Source organism: Phascolarctos cinereus, unplaced genomic scaffold (assembly GCF_003287225.1).
Source record: "Phascolarctos cinereus isolate Bilbo 61053 unplaced genomic scaffold, phaCin_HiC Scaffold_9;HRSCAF=440, whole genome shotgun sequence".
Lineage (NCBI taxonomy): Eukaryota > Metazoa > Chordata > Mammalia > Diprotodontia > Phascolarctidae > Phascolarctos > Phascolarctos cinereus.
The window spans coordinates 86,627,619-86,643,207 of NW_027556402.1; the positions used below are offsets into that span (position 1 = coordinate 86,627,619).

Sequence of the window (15,589 nt, forward strand, 5' to 3'; positions counted from 1 at the left end):
CATTTCCTAATGATATTTTAGGATGGCTTTATCATTTAAATGGGCTAATTAATGATATTATTTAATGCATTTTCAACATCAGCAGAGAGGTAGAGAGCCATGGATAGAGGGCTAGATTCAGTCAAAAAACTAGGACTTTGATAAATCTCTGATGTTTACTAGCAGCATGACTAGTTCTGGGTTAGCAGTGTGACTTCTCAGCGCCAAAGACAACTCTCTTCCAACTAAGCTAAAGACAGGAATCTAGTAGAGAAATATCCTCCACAGATTAAATCACATGTCTTTGATATACCGACTCAACACCAATAAGGTGCTTTTCTATAGTCATTATGGGACTTTTCAGTTACAGCAGGAATGAGTACTTGTTGAAGAGAGGATGACTTCAGAGTACGTCTGTATACGTCAATGATGTAGGAGACTGAGTATCAATGCTCAGAAGGGACCAAGAGAGGACAAAGAAAGCACACAGATGAGCCCTGAAGATCTCCCCCCAGGCATAAACCTAATCTATGATTATATATGTCCTGTTGTACATGTCACATTGTACATGTTCCTCAAGCATCCCCTCCCTCTCTAATTTTTGACATTTCCTAGCTATTAGTTCCTCCTCTACTATGTTCAAGCATATCCTTTCATTATTATTATCCCCCCAACTACTAGTACCCCTTTGTTCCCTATCTGGCTTGTGTTTAATAACCTTGTATTTAATTTGAATCTATTTTGAATCTATTTATTCTATATATAATTAACATCTATAAAGAGTGTGTCTTCTGATAGAATCTAAGCTCCTTGAGAATAGGAATTGATTCATTAATAGTGAATGGACTTCTGGTTGAAGATCCATTAATTAGCTATGTGACCTAGGCTAAGTCCCTTAACCACTTTGAGTCAATCTAATCAATCAATCAGCAGGTATTTATTAAGTATTTACTATGTGCCAGGTACTAAAACAGTGCCTAACACACAGCAGGCTCTTAATAAATTTCTGTTGATTGACCTATTGATTACGTGTTTGGATTGACTGTCTATCAAACGGAACTATCTAGCAACTCCTCTGGAAGAAAACTCTCTAATTAGACATTTTATTTATTCCACCACAGAATGTATGTCTGAGCTGTATAAAGATAAATACTTTCAAGGAGGAGATGTGGCTACCATTTTTGCACCTACTGCCAAGTACTGCCAAATAGTGTGTACTTATCACCCAAGGTGTTTACTGTTCAGCTTTCTGCCTGCAAGATCAACCAAAGATGCCAGTAAATGGTAAAGATTTTTTATTCTAGGTGCTTATATATGTACACACATCATATATGTGTGTATATATATATATATGTATATATATATATACATATTTATATATATGTGTATATATACGTGTATATATACATGTGTGTATACATATACATATACATATATATATATATATATATATATATATATATATATATATATATATATGCATATATATGTATATGTATACACACACAGATATTCCCCATTGGGTTGGGATGGTGCCATGGACTTATAAGGTGAGTTAATACCATCCCAGAAGTTTCTTGCTACATTACTTTACTACGGTGTAGTAACTAGACAATTTTATAAATTTAATTCACTTATGGGGTCAGTGACTGTTAATGGATTAGTGAAGGTGACATAAAATTGAAAGGGACCTTAGACAATCTTTCTGAAAGCTACAGGGAGAGGTATGAACGAATTATTGCTGTTGGCATTGCTACTGGGTCAGCATCTGCCCTCAAACTCCTTTGCACTGGAAAAGTCAACCACTTGAAGTCATAGACCACAATCATAGACTTGGGAGGGACTTAGAAGACCATGTAGTACAATTCCTTTGATTCAAAAACAAGAAAACAAAATCCTACTTCCTAGTCCAGTGCTTAAAACATAGTAGCCCCTTAATTGATGTTTAATGATTGATTGTCTCAAAATAGTTAAAAGACATGTCCAAGTTCTCACAGCTAGTTAGTAGTAAACCTTGGACTAAGAGTCCAATCAATTAATCCATTAGTTTTTATAGAAAATCCATTAGCAGTTAATAGTGACTCTCAATCTCTTATTCTAAATGATTGGCTAATGTAGGAATTCTGGGCACTGTGGAGTTGTTGCAAGTTTTTTGTTTGTTTGTTTTGGAGGGGTGAGAAGTTTTGGAGGTAATTTTTAGCATTATATGTAGGCATAGGCCTTTCCCTCTATTCTGGTCATTTTTCAAAATAACTATATGCCTGATTAAGCTCCTACAAATTCCAGAGTGTTCCTACTATGTGCCATTCCAAGTTTCTTCCATATGAGGCTACATTTAAGGTGCCATACAGTTATCCCAATCTCACTTGACTCTATGTGCTCAAAATATGGGTGAGACTGTGGAAAATTCTTTAAGTCATAATGCTAAGCCATACTGTGGAAATCTCAAGAAATCCTGATCTTTGACCCTGGTAGGTTGGCCACTTGGGAGACCCATAGAGTGTTTTGAGGGTTGGTCTGCACATAAACTAGTATGACCATTTTGACAAGTGCTGTGGCAACTACAGCCACTCAGCCATGAATAACAAATGTTCTTTCTTTAAACCATTGTCATCTACTCAGCCTTGACTCTCAAATTGTTGCCCGCAACCAGATTGTACGCCGAACAGAGAGGCGTGAAATAACTTATGACATGGGCCAGGCGGAGCAGAATTACTGACTCAGTTTATTCATCTGAGGGTACAGGATATATTGAGAAAATCTAGCCTAACCTCAAAGAGTCCTCCCCATGAGATACTCCCCACAACATCTGCTGAGGATGTGACAACATGAATTTCCTTGTTATCAGGGTTCCTAGATTGGGTTGTATTTTCTGAGGTTTTCCCAGGCGCCTTGGCACCACCTGCATAGAGGAGTGAATGTGTAAATCTAAGGTTCAAAGAGTGAGAAGGAATGTCTCAGGGACCTCCTAATCAGGAAGGGATTGAAGAGCTGTACCACTTAATCATTGAGCCCTTACAGGTAAAAGCTTGGGCAGAGGTCAAACTCTGCCTTGGATCTTAAACCCTTATCAGACTCTTAAGATCGGCCCTCAACAATTTCCTCCCTTTTCCAATTAGCAAGCAGCTTGAGGTGGTAAACATCCGTTCCCAACACTGTGATCCTTGATTTAATTAAGGTAACAATACAGGGGATAATAACACTGCCCAAGAAAATGCATGAAGTAACAAGGCAGGTAAATTCTTAAATATATTGATCACACTTAATTTCTCTAAGATCTCTACAGCCAGATTTTTTGGGTTAATCCCTGGGGATTGACTATCTGCAATCACCTGGGTGGTATTTAGAATTGTGCCAGGCCCCCAATAGGCAGGCACTTGTCTTGTCTCATGAGATATTAGGATCTAAAGTATCATAGGGTAGCAGGATAATGTAAATATATGAATATCTGTAATCACATTGCAATAGCAACCTTGTTTTCAAGGGTTCTAACTTATCTGCTAAATACAATACTGATTGTTCTAATAAATTGACTTTATACAATGTATCAATAGCTTCTTGTGCATTAAGTACTAAACATATTTTTTGCTAAGTCATATACAAATTATGCAGTTTAGATTTCAGATTGTAGCATAATAGATGAAACAGCAGTAGATACAATAAAAGAAGCAACAATGATTAAACCAATAATAAGGAGACAAATAAATTGTTTTGATTGACTTAAGGAGGAAATGATAATTTTAGGAACATGTTTACCAGAGTTCTGGAACTATTCATGTGTAATATTAGTAGGGAAAATAACAAATGATTATTGTTTTACCAAAAGTACAATATAGTCATTATGATCAATACATTGTTTGAGAGTACAATTGATACAAGTATCATATCAATTCAAAAATAGTATTAGATTGAATAAAATTTACATATCCAATAGATAAACTGGTATTAACAAATGATGTAACAAGGAACAGACATGATTCAATATTGTTGCTAAATTTTAAAAAACGTATAGGTGTCCTGGATGCTAGAGATCTGAGGGCAATTGTAATCTTGACTTTATCCTGGAGGTAGGGATCTTCTTGTCTTCCGAATATACAGGTGTTATTAGTGTATGTATAGTCCCAATTAGTCCATATATGTGAGAGATTGCATCTAGGGTGGAAAAGGAAAAATAAGTCCAGTGCTGAGCAGTCTGTACATTACACACTTGAGCAGAAAGTAAAGCTACTATTGTTAAAAATACAAGTTCAGGAGTTTTCCATCACTCGATGAGAGGGAGCTTTCACTGGACCCCATGTGGGAAGGCAACTGTCATTGTAGATTGGCTCCTTCTGCGCTTTCCCCGAATTGTCATACTCTGTATTCAGGCTGTGAGTTGTTATACACGCTCCGACATCTTTCTCTGGTATCCGGACAGGTTTATCAAAGTTTTCTGAAAAATTATAAGCACACCCTCATCCCCTCTTTAGTAATGGATCCAGTAATGGATCTGGGCCTCTGGATGTTTTTAGGCTGCAGTGTACTCATCTTTGTTCATATTTAGAAAATTAATAGCCAATTATAAAAATTAATAGCCAATTGTCAAAAATTAGTAACCAATTATCAATGAGGGTTAATAGCCCAGACTCCCCCTTTTTTGTTTAAAAAGAATAATTTTAATATCTTTGTTTTTAATTATATAAAATGTTTGTGATCAGAGAAATGTTATAAAAAGCATAAAAGATAGAAAATGTTTTGCTAATGGAAGCTCCTGAGGAGCATTATCTGTTTTGATTCATTTAAGTACACTCATAACTGTGAAGGCTTGTAAAATATGATTGATCACATATTTAATTGTACCACTTGTTTGTAAAGTGGCAAAAATGAAAGAAAAAGTATCCATTATAACATGAATATAAGAAAGCTTTTCAAAAGAAGGCATATAGGTTACATCCAATTGTCAAATATGTTTGGGAGAAAAGCCTCTTGATAGATTTGAAACAGGCTGTTAATTAAAAAATAATCATTATTCTTTATACTATGTTTCTAATACTGTAAGAGTTTATTTATTCAAAAATAGTCACAAAATGTTTTCTTCTCTACAGTTAAGATTGTTGTATTGGCAGAATATAGTTAATAAAAGGCTCAATAAAAGCTTAATGAAAGTTAAGTGGCAGCATTGTAGTTAAGAGTCAATAATGCCATTGCTTTCAGTATATAATTGTGTACTAGTAATATATTTTAACTTTGCAGTCTCTATATTTTGACAGACATAAACAGATTACTTGTTATCAGAAACAACATTAATAGGCTCATAATATCTGCTATACCTGTACTTAACCATAGATGAATGTCATGGGTGCTGAAGGAATGAGGTTAAATCTAACAATCTTTTTGAAATACCTATGAATAATTAGTAGAAAAGGTTAATATCTTAAGAAATGGTAATTATCAATATCAATACGATCAGAAAAAATAGTAATAGTAATTTGCCAATTCTTTAAGAGGAAACAAGAGTACCTATTTGTCTTTTATTATAAGATTAATAACAGAAAGTAAATTTCCTGTAAGTTAAAAATTGTAGGGGACACTGGAGTACTAAGAATAGCACCTGGTACCTCTTCATTTAAAAAAATATGGGTGAGTTGAGCTTCAGAAATTTTTCTGTTTGACTAAATAAAGCTCCTTTTTTGCTTCAGGAGTTAATGTCCTAGGGGAATTTAGATTAGGATCTTCTCTAAATGTAAAAAAGAAATTAGCCAGTTGTTCTGTAGTAATTTGGAGTGGTGGTAGAAACCAATTAATATCTCCTAAAAGTTTTTGAAAATCATTAAGTGCTTTTAAAGAATTAAAGCATAAGTGTACCTTTTGTGGCTTTACTGTTGATTCAGTGACAATCTGACCTATGTAGGAGAATGAAGATTTTTTTAAAAGTTTTTCTTGGGCTATAATAAGCCCATATTCTTGTAAAGCTAATTGAGGCTGAGGAAATAAATGTGTGAGTTTTCAGTGGAACAGCTACAAAGTATGTCACTATATAGTGTATTATTTTTGCATTGAGAAATTTTTTCCTAATTGGTTGTATAGCTTTATTAACAAAATTTTGACACATTGTAGGGCTGTTTTTCATGCCTTGAGGAAGGACTTTCTATTGAAACCTGGTTGCAGGGTGTTCTGCATTAACACTGGGTATTGTAAAAGCAAAACATTTGTCAGCTTCTTGCAGTGGAATAGTAAAAAAGCAGTCTTTTAAATCAATAACTATCAAAGGCTAGGAAACAGAATTCATAATGGGTGAAGGGAGACTTCATTAATAGCTCAGAGGTCATGAAGCATCCTCTATTTCGCTGACTTCATTTTAATAACAAAAACAGGTGAATTCCAAGGATTTGTAAAGAATTCTTATTGTCCTTTTAAAAGTCTTGTTCAACTAATTGTTTTACTGTAAAAAGCTTCCTTTTTGTCAAAAGCCACTGTTTCACCCAAACAACATAACAGCTCCCCTTAGATGTAAAATATCGTGCCCCCACAAATTAAAGGGAATTAATTGAGTAAATTCATCTTAAAATAATTGATTAGTGGTGATCTACTAGGCAGGGCTAAGTAATTAATATCTTTAAGAGTTTTTAAAGAATCTTGCCTATTTTGTAATAGTTTGGGGGTCTAATTGTAGACTGTGAAACAATATGTCCAATGTAAGCACAAGGTGATTTCTTTTATGCCTTATCAGGAGTAATTATAAATCTTTGAGACTGAAGAGCTTGTTAAAGCTCACACATTAATAAGGAAAGTTCACCAGTAATAGAACAACTGCAAAATTTATCATCCATATAATAAATTATTTTTGTCTGGGAATATTTCTGCCTAACAAGTTTAAAAGTGGTATGAACAAAATTTTTGCACATGGTAGAAAACATTCCTTCTTAAAGGAACATAATAGGAAAACTTCAAATACTAATTTAATAGAGATGACTACACCCAAATTAAAACTCAAAACAAAATTAGTTATAGTCCTAAAAGTCTTTTACCTTAAGCAGCAAGTTTCACTAATCTTGGCTTAAAGCCAGGTACAGTTAATTTTACTCCCATGGAGTTGTAATAAATAACAAAGATTTACCATGAGTCACATACATAATAGATTTCACTTAACATCTTTCTCAAATTTAAACTTGTTCTGGTAAAAAAGCCAATTAATAGGAATCATTTCATACAGTTGCAGCTTCTCAGCAAGCTAAGTTAATTGTTTAGGAACTGCATAATCCTAACAAGTTCTCTCTCTCTCTTTCTCTCCTCTTTTTTTTTTTTTCCATTCAGGGCAGATGACCTTGCCCACAACAGATAGGGAGCCTTGGCAGATTTACAAAGTAGAGAGAATTGCCTTGTGCCCCTCCTTTTCACTCATAAGTAATTAAAAATTCTAGGTTTTAACATTAAAACAGTAACTTCAAATAACTTAATTAACAATCTGGTAATTTTCATAAGTGATAGTCAGATTGTTTTAACTATAAGCTGTTCTTTGATTACAGGTAAAGATAGAAATATCTGGTTTTCTAATTGACAGTTATAAAACATTATGAGACAAAATTAACTGGACTTGATAAAATAATTTAGCTGGTTTTTACACAGCTTTCCCACTGTCTTTCAGTCTTTAATTCACATTTTAATAACATCTAAATTATTAAAAATTGTTTGACATAGCACAAAACAATACAAAAGTTTACCAATTTGTAATGATACTAGATTTTTAAAATTTGAAACAAGCATATTACTAATTTGAATGAGCTAAATTATGTTTTGGTTGTGTTCCAAATACATAAAAACCTTTGCTTTATGAACTGAGGGGCTGTACCCTCCTTTTCAGTATTCTTCTGTCTCTCACACCCCAACTTGGCCAGGGTTGGAATGCGAGAGAAAGGAAGAGAATATTTTCCAACAACTTATCTTTGATAATCTTTCAATTTTACATCCAAAAGCTTTGGCCAGAGCTTTAGAATGCAAAAAAGAGAATTTCTTCCTAATAACTCTTCAAAAGTTTTCAAATCATTTATTCTCAAATCCTCTGTTCATGCTATTAATGCAGACAGATTATGCTATTCTTTCTACCCCTACTTCTCTCATTATTGCATGCTTAAACTTTCTTGTCTTTTATCAATCATATAATGTAAATAATAAAATATTTTTTTCTCCATCTCACTCCCATCCACCCGCTCCCAGGAGGCGGCTGGTAGTAGGGAGGGGGAAGGAGAGAAAGAGCTAGCTAGCTGCAAAAGGTTTCAGATTACACACATACACACAGACACTCACATAGAACAGATAACATAATGACAGGAAGACTAGTCAGAAATCCCCTATACAAATCAGACAACTCCTTTGGAGAATGAGCTTTCTCCAGTTCTGTTGTTTAAGAGAAAGGGAATACACCTTTCACCTCATCCTCTTCTGCAATTCTAAGCTTCTCATCAAATAGTCTATTCCTCTTTTCTTCTTCCTCTGTTCCCACTCTCACATTTACCCTTGGGCACTTTTTTCGCTAATGGGGCATTCTCTGGAGGAGTGAGATATATTTTTAGCATGTTCCAAAATTCCTGTAGCTGACTATTTGTAATAAATAAACCCCTTTCTGTCACTATTTCCTTGAAAAGTTTTAGATAGCATTCTTTGTCTATGATTCCGCTTTGTGTTTGACCCATACTTTCGATCCCAGGCACGCCTCCCAAAACCGAAAGTAAGTGCATGGCCTTTCCAAAGCAACACTATATCTTATGCTCTAAGTACCGAGCCTGTTTCTAAACTTTTTTCTAATCAATTTTTTTTTGTAATTTATAATCTCCCACATAAGCCTGGTGATTTTTTCTCCCCCTCTTAGCCTTAATATTTCTAAGGGGAAACCTGTAATGACCCTCGTTCCTTTTTACCTTACTACTGCGGCGTCGAGCCACTTCAGGACCTTGTTTCCTGGCGTAGTGACCAGCAAGGGTTTCTTCCTCCAGAGGTTTTTTCAAGGAACCATCCTCCCTCTGACTTTTTGTCACTGTTCGGTGGTGCCAATTGTCGCCCGCAACCAGATTGTACACCGAACAGAGAGGCGTGAAATAACTTGTGACATGGGCCAGGTGGAGCAGAATTACTGACTCAGTTTATTCATCTGAGGGTACAGGATATATAGAGAAAATCTAGCCTAACTTCAAAGAGTCCTCCCCATGAGATACTCCCCACAACATCTGCTGAGGATGTGACAACATGAATTTCCTTGTTATCAGGGTTCCTAGATTGGGTTGTATTTTCCGAGGTTTTCCCAGGCGCCTTGGCACCACCTGCATAGAGGAGTGAATGTGTAAATCTAAGGTTCAAAGAGTGAGAAGGAATGTCTCAGGGACCTCCTAATCAGGAAGGGATTGAAGAGCCGTACCACTTAATCATTGAGCCCTTACAGGTAAAAGCTTGGGCAGAGGTCAAACTCTGCCTTGGATCTTAAACCCTTATCAGACTCTTAAGATCGGCCCTCAACATCAAATTATGCCTATTTATGTAGTACATAAAATTAGTGGCTCACATTCAATGATCTCAAAGGTGACTTTCATTTCTAAATTTTATGCTTCCATATCCCAGGTTCCACTTAGAAAAATGTCAACATCTTACAAATGGAGATAAGGTTCCATGTTACTTTCCATTAGTCTATATGGAAGTTACAGTTTTTAATTGTTTGTTCCCAAAGATCATAATCTCCTATTTAAAAAAATGAAACTATTCATTTGAATTTCCTTTTTAAGGAGATCTCATATAGTTAGCAACAATATGGTAACAATATGGTTCAGTATATATGAAGTACATGTTAATGCATAGGAATAGAATCATACATTTATAGATCTATAGGGATGGAGGTCTCTTTCTTTTTTTTTTAATTTTAGGCAGTTGGGGTTAAGTGACTTGCCCAGGGTCACACAGCTAGTAAGTGTCAAGTGTTTGGTCTGAGGCTGGATTTGAACTCAGGTACTCCTGACTTCAAGGCCAGTGCTCTATCCACTGCACCACCTAGCTGCCCCAGGATGGAGGTCTCTTTAAAGACCATTTCAATCTGCTAAGAAAATATTTTTCATTAAGTATGAGACATAAGAAGAGATTCCTTTTTTGTTTTTCTTGGATTTCTGTACTCTGATTTCCAGGGTCCATGTTTTACTTTTATTCTCCCTCACTGGCTTATGCTACTTTCTAAACATAGGTTTGCCTGCCTCCTGAAAGACAGTGTCACAGAAACATTGGCGACAGTGAACATGACAGGTGCAATCTCTGGGCATTCCTTTAAACAATGTCAACACCAATTAAGTGGTAAGATATTGTGGTGGCTCAATGCAGACAGTCGTCATTGAGTTCTTATTTTCTCATGAAACATAGTGTAGATATTTTATTGCAATTCTGCAGTGACTAAATTGATCAGAAGGAATAAGCTTAATGTGGACATGGGGATCAATTATACCTCCAATGTTCAGGAAGCCTGAATTCCTCCCACAAAGGTACATACTTTTACTCCCAGTTACCAATATTTTCTTTTCTCTCCCCATTCTGTCTATCCTTCTCTGTCTCTACTACATTTCATATACCCCTGAAGACTCAGATTTTTGTTGGTGACCTCTGAAAAAAAAATAAGTGCATTAACAATAAGAAAACAAAGAGAAAGAGTATGGACACAAGGACAGTTCCAATGAGTGATACAAAGATGCAGCACATAATAATCTCCTATCTACTACAAAACATGGCACTAAGTTCTGATGAGCAAGAGACAAAGTCTTTGTCCTCAGGGAGCATAAAATCTAGCAGTGGAAGCAACATAAATAGAGATGCAAGGGAATAAGAAAAATAATTTTCAAATATTGGTTACACTAATCAGTTCTGTGGTGTAACCTTAAGTAACAAGAAGGTACTGATATTAATGGAGAAAATAAATACCGTGTGATAGAATGTAGCGGTAGGGATGAGATAGATTAGAGATATGAATATAATAATTAATGATAATAATACTTTAAGGTTTACACTTTTCTCATTTGATGCACATAATAACTCTGTGAAGTAAGTGCTATTATTATCCCCATTTTGCAGATGAATAAATTGAAGCTGAGTGTGGTTAGGTGACTTGCCAAGAGTCACAAAGGTAATAAGTGTCTGGGGTAGGATTTGAATTCAGGTCTTCTTGACTCCAAGTCCAACATACTTACCCATTTTGCCACCTATAGCTTCTTCAGGGCTGGAAATTTTAGACTTAAATACTAAAACTTAAATTCACAATAAGAAAAAAAAAAGAAACATATTATAAGCTTAAATAAAAAATAAGAAAAGAAAAAAAAACATGTGTACAGCAGAATGTAAGAGAGGTTTCAAAATATATAGCAATAAATTTCCATTAGTCTATATGATAAATACTACACATTGTGTTGAGAGCTGTCCATCTTTTCTTTGCTTCCTTGTAAGTTTTCTTTTGCTCTCTGCTGTGCACTTTTTGTTTTGTTTTTTCTACCTTCCCCCTGCCCCCAACCAAGAAGGCTAAAATTAAGGGTGGATATATTTATATATAGTTATACACACACACACACACACACACACACACACACACATATGCACATAGATACATATATAGACATATACTTTCCCTAGCACATTCTCCTCCTGATCTTTGTTTTTATGTTTGTGTGTATCTCTTATTTCCTATCCCTCTTGACTCCTCTACTTTACTTCTGTCCACCACTTTGCCCTCCCATTACTTAACCTAGGATCCCCCCCTTATCCTCCCATTCTCATTTGTTTAAAGACCCTTCTATACCCCTCTTTAACCTATTCCCTCGCCCTCCCCTCTAGAAACCCCCCCTCTCCCTATCCCCTTAGGGTTTTATTTCGTTCTGAATTTAGAAGACTTTTATACTCTTCTAGATGTATATGTATTGTTACCCCTTGAACACATTCCTGACGAAAGTAGGGTTCCAGAAATATCAGTCCTCCTCCCCCATCTAATTCCTCTTTGTCTGAGCTTCCTCTCACACCTCATTTGTATAAGGTAATTACTCTTTTTAGTTGTTCCTAAACAGTTTTACTTTTAAAAGTCATATTATAGGCAGGTCTACCCTCATCTTTCTTACAAACTATCCAATTACTAATAGCAATCTTAGACATACATTTTACATACATAAAAGGCAAACAGTCTGTCCTTATTGTAAATATTCAGTAAACCTTTGTTTCATTGTTTCATTCAATGAATGGATGAATGGGAAAACAAGAGAAAAAGAATGAATAAACTTAAGGTAGTGTTACTAATGGGTCTGGGTCTGGGGCTTGGCAGTGCCCACACTTACAATGGCTTCTTGACTCATAATGAACCAGGTTTAGTCCTGAGAGAGTCTGGGCCCAAAGAGATTGGAATCAGGATTTCCTTGTACTCTCTACCTCAAATTGTATCCCCATCCTGGACAAAGATTAGATGTCTAGGGTCTCCCTTAAAAGGAATTAACACGGTCCCTTCTAAAATATACTGAATGTGCAAAGTAATATCAGATATGTGACAGCTATGTATTTCCTCCAGGGCCAAAATATCTGTGTCATCTTCCACAGAGCCAGAGCATATATTCAGTTCCATAAAGTAATGCTGGACTCACTCCTACTAGAAACAGAATAGGAAGCAAGTAAATGAAATATTCTAAGAAGTTGGAAAGTTGAAAGGATATTGATGATATTTTATTTACTGGAGAGGTAGTGCAGTGTCTTGAAAAAAAACTGGATTTTGAACTGGGGGATTGGTTCAAGTCCTGAGTAACTCTGAGTAACACTTTGAGACTCAGTTTCCCAAAATGGGTATTATAATAATTTCACCACATAAGTCAAAGGATTATGGGGATCAAATGGTGTAATGCATATGAAGTACTTTCTTTAATATATATTTTTAAACTATGTTTCTCCATCTTAGAAAGACTGAAAGGCCAGGACCCTACTCAGGGGCCTGGTCCCAATGGTAAAATGCCCAGATGTTTTGATGTGCTCAGTTTCTGACATGGGCCTATTCATGTTATATATGTTATGTTGATATGTTCAGAAACAGTTAGGTAGTGTAGTGTGGATAAAGTGCTAGCCCTGGAGTCAGGATGATCTGAGTTCAAATCTGACCTCAAATATATACTGGCTGTGTGACCCTGGGCAAGTCACTTAACTTCTGTGTAAACTTAAATTCTGGAAAAATGGAGATAACAATAGCACCTCCCTCGCAGGGTTGTTATGAGGATTGAATGAAATAACTTTTGTAAAGCACTCAGCACAATGCCTGGCACATAGTAAGTGCTTAATCCATATTTGTTCCCCTTCCCTTCCCAATGAATCTGTGATTGGGGTATATTCCTCTCTCCCCTCTCCTTCTCACAGTTGCAAAGCCCATCCAGATCTTCTCATCCTAATCATGTCCATGGCCTCCTGTAAATCTTGGATCGATGGCCCACCTAGTGGGCAGGAAGCCTTCTTCTAGGTTTTGCGGTTGTTGTTGTTGTTTTGTGGGGGCCTGTACAGCATGTAGATTGCCTGCCTGTTATCCCCAACCAGGGGGACCAGCACCTTCTTTGGATCATGCATTTCTTTTTTTTTTTAATTTCTTTAATTTTTTATTTTTTTTTAAGTCAATCGGGGTTAAATGACTTGCCCAGGGTCACACAACTAGTAAATGTCAAGTGTTTGGTCTGATGCCAGATCTGAACCCAGGTCCTCCTGACTTCAGGGCCAGTGCTCTATCTACTGAGCAACCCAGCTGCTCTTTGGATCATGCATTTCTTGAAGAGATACAGAAGGTCATCTAGTCCAACGTCTTCATTTTGCAGATAAGGAAACTGAGGCCCAGAGAGGAGAAATCATCTTTAAAAAATCCAATAAACATTATGTGCTTATTATGTGTAAGGCACTGGAGATACAAAGCTATGTAAGACACAGTCTCTTTTTTTCAAGGAGCTTATATGCTACTAAAGTATAACACATGATGACAAGAGAAACAAAATTCCTAGGACTGAAATTCACCTCGATCTCCTCCTTGTTGTTGTTTTTCCTCCGTACTTGAACAAGACCGATGACATCACAATGTTGGGGTCAGGGAGTGGTATGTTCGACTGTGGATGATAAGTCCAATGTAAGCTTGGAAGACTATCGCAGGTCAGACACAAATAGTCAGCATGAATGTTTGGGATGAGCTAACTCTGGATTCGTGCATTTCACATTTCCTTTGTGCTGCTGAGATTCTATTTTGCTCATGAAGTACATTGCCTTCTCTGATGAGGGCATGCCACACTGGACAATTCTGTGCCAGTGTCTACTAGGTCTTACGATTGAAACTCAAGTTCTTCAGGAAGACCTCGAGAGTATCTTTTTACTGCTTCTGATCTCCCTGTGAGCACTTGCCTTGTGCAAGTTCTCTGTAAAATAGTCTTCTAGGTAAACACATTTGGCATTTGGGCTATGTGGTCAGCCCATCAGAGTTGCATCTCTGCAGTAGAGTTTGAGTGCTTGGCAGTTCATTATGAGAGAGGATTTCAGTATCCAGGAAATCCATCTAAGACAATTCAAGCGGAAGCAGTTAAATTTTCTGGTATGGAGCTGGTAGATTGTCCGGGTTTCGCAGGCATACAACAATGAAATCAGCACAAAGGCTCTGTAGACCTTCAGTCTGGTGGGCAGCCTGATACATCTTTTCTCTCACACTTTCTTTTGGAGACTCCCGAGTTTCACTGAGCTAGCTCTAGCAATGTGTGAATGAACCTTATTATCATCTGTGTGGAAATCCCTGGAAAATGTACTGTGAAGGCAAGCGAACTTATCCACAGCATTCAAAATTTCTCCATTTGCTATAACCAATGGTTCTACATATGGATGGTGCAGTGCTGGCTGGTGGAAAATCTCTGGTACATCTCAGATACTCAGTGCTGGTGGAGCCACACTGAGCAGTGATTAAGACACTATTCTAGAGAAATGGAATGAACATTTCCATAATGTTCTCAATAAACCATCAATAACCAGTGCTGAAGAAGTCTGATTTAATTGGATGATGCAGTTATCAGAACATGTCAACCACCATGGATTATCCTAACTACATTTTGAAAAAAAAATGGCATATAGCCATGGGCTGATGCATCGTAAGTAAACCATAATTTCTTTTCTTTTTTTATTTAGCAATGTGTGTTTATTGAAATATACTACAACAGGATTCCCAACAAAAATAGAGTTGCTTGAGAATGTGGTATCTGTATTCTGACTGAAATTTTGTGCAATTTCTAAGATGGGCAAATACATACATATGTATATTGTATATTTATTTTTTTACCATATTAGGTTTGCTTTACTTTTAAATATAAAGTATTGGTAGTCTAACTTAGGGCAATTCAATACAGTTCAACAAACTATTATTCACACCTGCTTTGTGCAAAGTGCTGTACTAGGGCAGTTATAAAGCTTAGATAAGACAATGTTCCTGCCTTCATGGAGCTTCCAATCTAGTGGGAGGATAATCATGCACACACATAATTATGACATACAGTAATACAGGATAAACACTGTAGACAGATGCTGCAAGGGAAGTGGTACTACATAATGATGATTTACAATTAGATTTTACCCTGAGGAA

At 36.3% G+C, this 15,589-nt stretch overlaps 2 pseudogenes; one reads left to right on the forward strand and one right to left on the reverse strand.

The window, feature by feature from the left end:
• The window catches only part of LOC144455441 (serine/threonine-protein kinase PAK 5-like), a 209,307-nt pseudogene that overhangs the window by 120,681 nt on the left and 73,037 nt on the right, over nt 1–15,589 (reverse strand).
• LOC110203779 (coagulation factor XI-like) overlaps nt 1–15,589 on the forward strand; it is a 33,052-nt pseudogene that overhangs the window by 6,053 nt on the left and 11,410 nt on the right.